At 34.6% G+C, this 6,761-nt stretch overlaps 1 protein-coding gene across 2 annotated transcripts in view; it reads right to left on the bottom strand.

The window, feature by feature from the left end:
- The window catches only part of SLC39A10 (solute carrier family 39 member 10), a 125,960-nt gene that overhangs the window by 115,820 nt on the left and 3,379 nt on the right, over positions 1-6,761 (bottom strand). Inside the window, exon 2 of one of the 2 annotated variants that reach the window (XM_019635622.1) lies at positions 3,469-3,557. The exons of the other annotated variant lie outside the window; for it this stretch is intronic. The gene's annotated coding sequence lies outside the window, so the exon portion shown is untranslated. The remainder of the gene's footprint in view (positions 1-3,468; positions 3,558-6,761) is intronic. 2 annotated transcript variants of the gene reach the window in all.

The raw sequence follows: 6,761 nt of genomic DNA, 5'->3' as shown, positions 1-6,761 counted from the left end.
CCTCCCTTCCATCCTTCCTCCCTTTCTTTTTTACTTGCCTATTTTCTCTCCCTACTTTCTTCCTTCCTTTTCTGAAAGAAGGTGGCTTAAAAGGAGGCAGTCACTGAATCTTGAATCTGTTAAGGGCTGTTAATGCCTTTTAGTAAAACACCTGGGCCATTTTGAGGCAACATGCAGCATTCTTTATATTTGAAAGGTGGATTATTGCACATTCTGTTGGCTCCAATACCAGGCTCCTGGGCGGGTAATAGTAAATTATTGAAAATACCAAACTTTGTAGGGACACCACAGATCAATGTATAGGACTTCAGGAGAATTGAGTTGTGATAATCTTCACTTTGAACGCTACATACTTGGTGAGAGAGAGTAAAAGTGCTCTTCACTGTGCAAAACGAAGTCCATTGTCTTACTTTCTTGATAGTCTGGTATGGTTAGAGGTCAAAACAGGAAGCACCATTGTTAATAGGCAGAAACATAAAAGTTCTGTTCTTGAAAACACCTTGAACCTTCTTCCCCATGAGGATATTTTGAATGCAAGAACTTTGGGTGGGACCGTAGGCTTCCTGAATTCTCTTCAATCAAAGTGGTAAAATGTGTTTTTTTATTGGAGGGTCAAGAGGCACATAGCTTTATTGCTTGCATTGTATATTCAAATGAATACAAGAACACCCTTGTTTTTGTTTTAAAATGCAATTAAAGGAAAGTTATTTGCCATTTCATAAGAGAACAACAGGAAGTTCCTTTCAGATTTTTATGAGCATCTGTGATTGTTTTTCATATGTGGCTAAAAAATAACCAGTACTGATGAAATACCATTTTATTTTTAAAGAAAAGCCTCAACACTTTCCCAAAGTAATTAAAAAAAATAATAACCCTTGCTTCCTTCCAGAGAGTTCTGTCCACACCTAAATGTGGGTGCATATACTTTTATGATAAAGACCAACTTTTTACCCAAATATACTGATGATAAAAGGCTTAAGTGCTATGGTTTCTGGAACTGAAGTAGAATTCCATTTTCTAGGTTTCTTGTGCACAAATACTAATAAGGCATTCTTTTAATACTTCTGAAATAAATAAAAATGTCATAAGCCTAAAATATAAAGCGAAAGCCAGGAAAGAAATAATATGGCATATAGGTATCTCAGTCTCTGAAATTTCATTTCCAACCTTTCGAGTTTTGTCCCAGTCCATATCTGATGGCAAACAAATATTCTAGAACAAATTAAGGAGAGGCATATATTTTCCACAGGTAGAATGAAACCAAGTTAATTTTTTCTCTATTCCTAATGAAATAAGACTGGTTCAACAAGGATATACTAATATATTGAGGGGGCATTTTCAGCCTAAATGCTTAATTATAAGTTTCTGTTTATTGGAAAGCTGTTATCATACTAAAAATACCGCTTAATACAGTAACAAAACAAGACAAATCGCTAGATAATGGACCAGAAAATTATGATAAAACATCTTCCACACACCCAAATCCAGTCAAGGAGTAGATCAAAGACATCATTTTATGTGTCTTTCATTGTGGTCTTAAATATATTTGAGATTGGAATTCCTTACATATTGATTTCTGCATATAATTGGTGGGAAAAACCATTTTCTGACTTATCTATTGTAAAAGATGATATGACTGGCCTTAATGAAAAATAAGATGCAAAACTATTGAACTAATCTAAAAATAGGTGATATACTGAATCTCCTAATCCAGTAATCAACCGGAACTTTTTTTTTAGTTTTTTCTACCATCAAAGTGTAGAAGAGGTAATGTTATAGGACAAGAATGGACCCCACAAGAGGTCTCTGTATCCCACATGTGTTATTGTAACAGAATATGCTTGAAATTTCCATTTGTCATCTGCAGAAATCAAGAGGAGCAACAAGAATTAGCAAAGTATAGGAGGGGAAGGGGCTACCCCCAGCGTCTCAGTTTCAGAGCCTGATGTGATCACAGGGCCATGAGTTTAGCTTCCCACCTTTTCATTCTTCAAAATCATGGTATTTGTGTTCACTTTTTTTTTTTTTTTACAGGCTGAGTTGGAAATTTAGTGGGTTTTATTTAGGCAGTTAGAATTTTGCAATTGTGTAGAAATGAAAAATATAGTAAGCACTTGATTGCAGGATCAGAGTTCTATTTAAAAACTGTGGTATTCTTATAGAAAGATTAAAAAGCTTTTAAAAAGAACCTTACATTTAAAAATATTTTACAGTTTATAAAGCACTTTCATATAAAATTATTTCATTCGAACATACAGTGTGGGAGGTCCAGGGTCACAGCATGAGTTACTGGCAGAACTATGATCATAAAATATGCATCTTGTTCCCCAGACTCTGCTCACTCTCGTACCCGCGCTCTCTCTCTTGCTCTCTCTCTTGCTCTCTCTCTTTCTCTCTCTTTCACTCTCTTTCTCCATTCTTTTCTCCCTCTGTCTCTCTCTCCTTCCTCCCTACCCTCAAATCCATGATCGAGTCTGAAACTTATTTTATGAATGCTTAGCAACATAAACAACTAAAAGCTTTCTGAGGGCAAATTTAGTGTCTTATATTTTTTTTTGCATCTNTGTTCCCATCCCCCAATTTGCCAATAAAAATCTTTAAAAACAAAAAAACTGTCCTATGTCAGTTTAATTCTAAGGCCAGCCACAGACTCTAAGAAGGTAAAAGTTTTCTTCCCCAACACAACAACGTTCACACACACGCACACACACACACACACTTCTGCATTTTTGCACATTACAGCATATAATGTTGCCTGATAATTGTGCCATATATCCGATATTCTATATCATATTAGAATCCAGATGCTCAGAACTGAAAGAAATCTTGAGAGGATCAAATCAAAACTATATAATCTATGTCTTATTTGGTTCTTCACAATTATAATTATGCAGACCACGCTATTGACTCATAAGATCTTGGGTGAACATTTCACATTATTTAGTGAGAAGGCAAAGAACCAGTCACCTCAGTTCTGTTTGTTCTTATAATGACTTCCTTTTAAAACACAGATCTAACAATTTACAGCTGCAAATGAATGATTCCCTATGTACACCACAAACAGCAATAATTTAATTTTCTATGTGCCAAACATGTACATTCTTCTCTATAGTTAGTAGTTAGTCCTTAGATCTGTTGCTTTGCTTAGATCAAGAGAAAGGGATTGGAAGAGGGAAAGGAGCAAGGCAATAAATCTCAAGATCAAAGCTGGCAAATTTCTCCTTGGATAGTCAGTATCTATTATGCAGAAATTCAAGTTTATGTCTTTAACAAAATATATCACTAATACCCCAAAAGCACTCTACTATCCTTAAACCTTGGTCAAGCGCCATCACCCTGCGACATCCAGTTCAAAAGTTTACATAGTACGGAAATACACAGGCATGTCAGAGAAGCATTAAATATCCTTCCCACAGCCTTGATAATAACGTTTTAAGCCTAAAGTGGGTTGAACATAAGAAGACTTACCCTGGCAACAACTTTTCAAGGTGCTGTAGGTCCAAAGAGAAAAGATGCAGTTGTGCTCTCCTTTAAATACATTTTCTTCTATTGTTGGTCTGTGAGACAGGATGAGAAGTCAAAGTGGTCTCAGTTGAAGTCAAAAGTACTATATTCCTGTGATGATCTTTTGGGAGGGGTTTGCTGTTTCTAATTAGCATCAGAATGGCTCCCCAACAAATCCTAATCCACTGCATATTTCTAGCTTTTGTGATTTTTATAGGCTGTTAATTCTCTTTGTTTTCGTTAACACAGATATTGTGTTCCTGAACTTCCAAACTTCACTTTATAATTTTATCAAATTCTATAGAACTCTTATTTTTACATTTGAGATATAACCAACTTGAAGATTTACACCCTTGAAGTGCTGAGTCTCAGGACTTTGCCATGTGGTTTTCAAACAAGCCTCAGAGAAAACAGTGCTGGCTCCGTGGGTTCTCTTCCTAAAAATGTGGCACCCACATATACAGGGACAGCCTCTTCCTTTCTCAAGTCTACAGACCTCCTTACTTAAAGAACTATGGAAGTGTAAAGGTGTGAGGAACAGGAGAGTGGAATTTTAACATTTTACTTCTGTGTAGATACACAGGGTTCTCAAGAACATGAGAAGGGGCTTACCTTTTAGCCCCAGGTAAAACTAGAAACCTCAGGTGGAAGTTTAGAAGCCTTATAGAATAGGCATCATCCTTATTGCTTTCATCCATAACAACATTATTGCAACTGGTAATTTTACAGCACGCTTACTGTGCCTCCAACATTGTGCTAAGCATGAATTACCTCATTTAATCCTCTGAACAACCCTGTAAAGATGGGCTGTTACCGTCTCCATTTCAAAAGGAGAAAACTAGTTTACTGAGGTGAATTGGTCTAATTTACTAGAGGTACTACTGAGTGGTACTATAGTATAATTAGGATATAGACTATCTGATTCCCTAGTTCCTGCTCTTAATCATCATAATCTAAAACCGGACCTGCTTAGCCATTGATTTTTAGAGAGAAACATGATTTTAAATGTTGAGCATCTCCTTGAACTTGATGGATTATCATGGCCACATTATATATTTTATTTATAAAGGTTTTTTCAAAAATGAGTTATCTATTATCTAATTCCCTGACCTGAATGATTTTGATAATGAAGAGTATCAATTGTTTACTTGTGGGAAATAGAAGAAAACCTAAATTAAGAATTAAGGGAAGCATGTACTGGTAATTCTTTTTACAGCAAAATTATTTTACAAAGTGTCTTATGGAAGAGGAGAAAACATTATTGTTTGGTAGTTACCCATTTTTTATTTCAGTTTTGTAAGTTTATAGTTGTATTAGTCAGGAAAGCCTAATCACTTTAGTTCTTTTAACAGAAAAATCTTCTGTTTCTAAAACTTATTTTTACCCTAGAATGCATTCTGTTAAACATTGATTTTTCTAATTATCTTTCATTATCTCAGATCTCCCACTAATATCTTTCATACATCTGCTCATCAAGTTGTGCAAATTTCCAAATGAGAGTAGAAGTCTTAACAACTTTGCTATCAGCTACACCAATAGAACTCTTCAAGAATGTTTTGCTTCTCTTTTACATTAGCAAATATTTTATTATTTAGTCTCATTTGGTATGGGTAACAATCTGGAATTTGCATCTGAAACATGAATTTATTTTTTAAAAAGCCATACAGAAATCCTTAATGATAATAAATACCTGAAGGAATTTATTTTTACTGTATTTATCCCAGTGACTAAAATATTTTAAAGAATGCAGTCATTTAAGGCATTCCTTAAGGCACTTATATGTATGCATATATAATTTAAATTGTGTACCTACATATTTAATAGTATATTCATTTATATTTAAAAAAGGTTTTTTAGAATCTGGGAAAGTCAATAAATTGCTTTTCTATGGCATAGAAATATAACTTCCCTTGAGAAGTGAAGGACAAATTCCAAGATAAGTTTTACCCTTTTTTTGTTAAGAAAATACATTCTCATTTCTAGTAAACTATCATTACTGAAAATAGAATAGTAGCTGAGAATTTTTTCCACTTTAGTGTCCTCTTTCAATATGTTGTACTATTTTTTTTAACTTTAAGAACATTACCTTCTAAAACACTTTTGTTATTTTGATGTCATACCTACATCTTTAACATTCCATTAATCTGTATCTACTTTTAAAAATTAACATGAGCTTATTTTTTTATACTAAGTGGAATGAATTGGCTTAAAAAAATTTTTTTTCTGGTTTTGGGAAACAACAGGTACTCAAGATTATTGAATCTTACAAGTAGTTTCTCACTTTGACATCTTCTTCTCAGTCTACTCTAATTACTCTTTCTATACTTCCTTTCCCCTCCCTTCCATCCTTCCTCCCTTTCTTTTTTACTTGCCTATTTTCTCTCCCTACTTTCTTCCTTCCTTTTCTGAAAGAAGGTGGCTTAAAAGGAGGCAGTCACTGAATCTTGAATCTGTTAAGGGCTGTTAATGCCTTTTAGTAAAACACCTGGGCCATTTTGAGGCAACATGCAGCATTCTTTATATTTGAAAGGTGGATTATTGCACATTCTGTTGGCTCCAATACCAGGCTCCTGGGCGGGTAATAGTAAATTATTGAAAATACCAAACTTTGTAGGGACACCACAGATCAATGTATAGGACTTCAGGAGAATTGAGTTGTGATAATCTTCACTTTGAACGCTACATACTTGGTGAGAGAGAGTAAAAGTGCTCTTCACTGTGCAAAACGAAGTCCATTGTCTTACTTTCTTGATAGTCTGGTATGGTTAGAGGTCAAAACAGGAAGCACCATTGTTAATAGGCAGAAACATAAAAGTTCTGTTCTTGAAAACACCTTGAACCTTCTTCCCCATGAGGATATTTTGAATGCAAGAACTTTGGGTGGGACCGTAGGCTTCCTGAATTCTCTTCAATCAAAGTGGTAAAGTGTGTTTTTTTATTGGAGGGTCAAGAGGCACATAGCTTTATTGCTTGCATTGTATATTCAAATGAATACAAGAACACCCTTGTTTTTGTTTTAAAATGCAATTAAAGGAAAGTTATTTGCCATTTCATAAGAGAACAACAGGAAGTTCCTTTCAGATTTTTATGAGCATCTGTGATTGTTTTTCATATGTGGCTAAAAAATAACCAGTACTGATGAAATACCATTTTATTTTTAAAGAAAAGCCTCAACACTTTCCCAAAGTAATTAAAAAAATAATAACCCTTGCTTCCTTCCAGAGAGTTCTGTCCACACCTAAATGTGGGTGCATATA

The sequence above is a fragment of the Hipposideros armiger genome, unplaced genomic scaffold (assembly GCF_001890085.2).
Source record: "Hipposideros armiger isolate ML-2016 unplaced genomic scaffold, ASM189008v1 scaffold_23, whole genome shotgun sequence".
NCBI classification, from domain to species: domain Eukaryota; kingdom Metazoa; phylum Chordata; class Mammalia; order Chiroptera; family Hipposideridae; genus Hipposideros; species Hipposideros armiger.
Note: the sequence above shows the minus strand (reverse complement) of the source record. Positions and strands in the feature narration are given on the sequence as shown.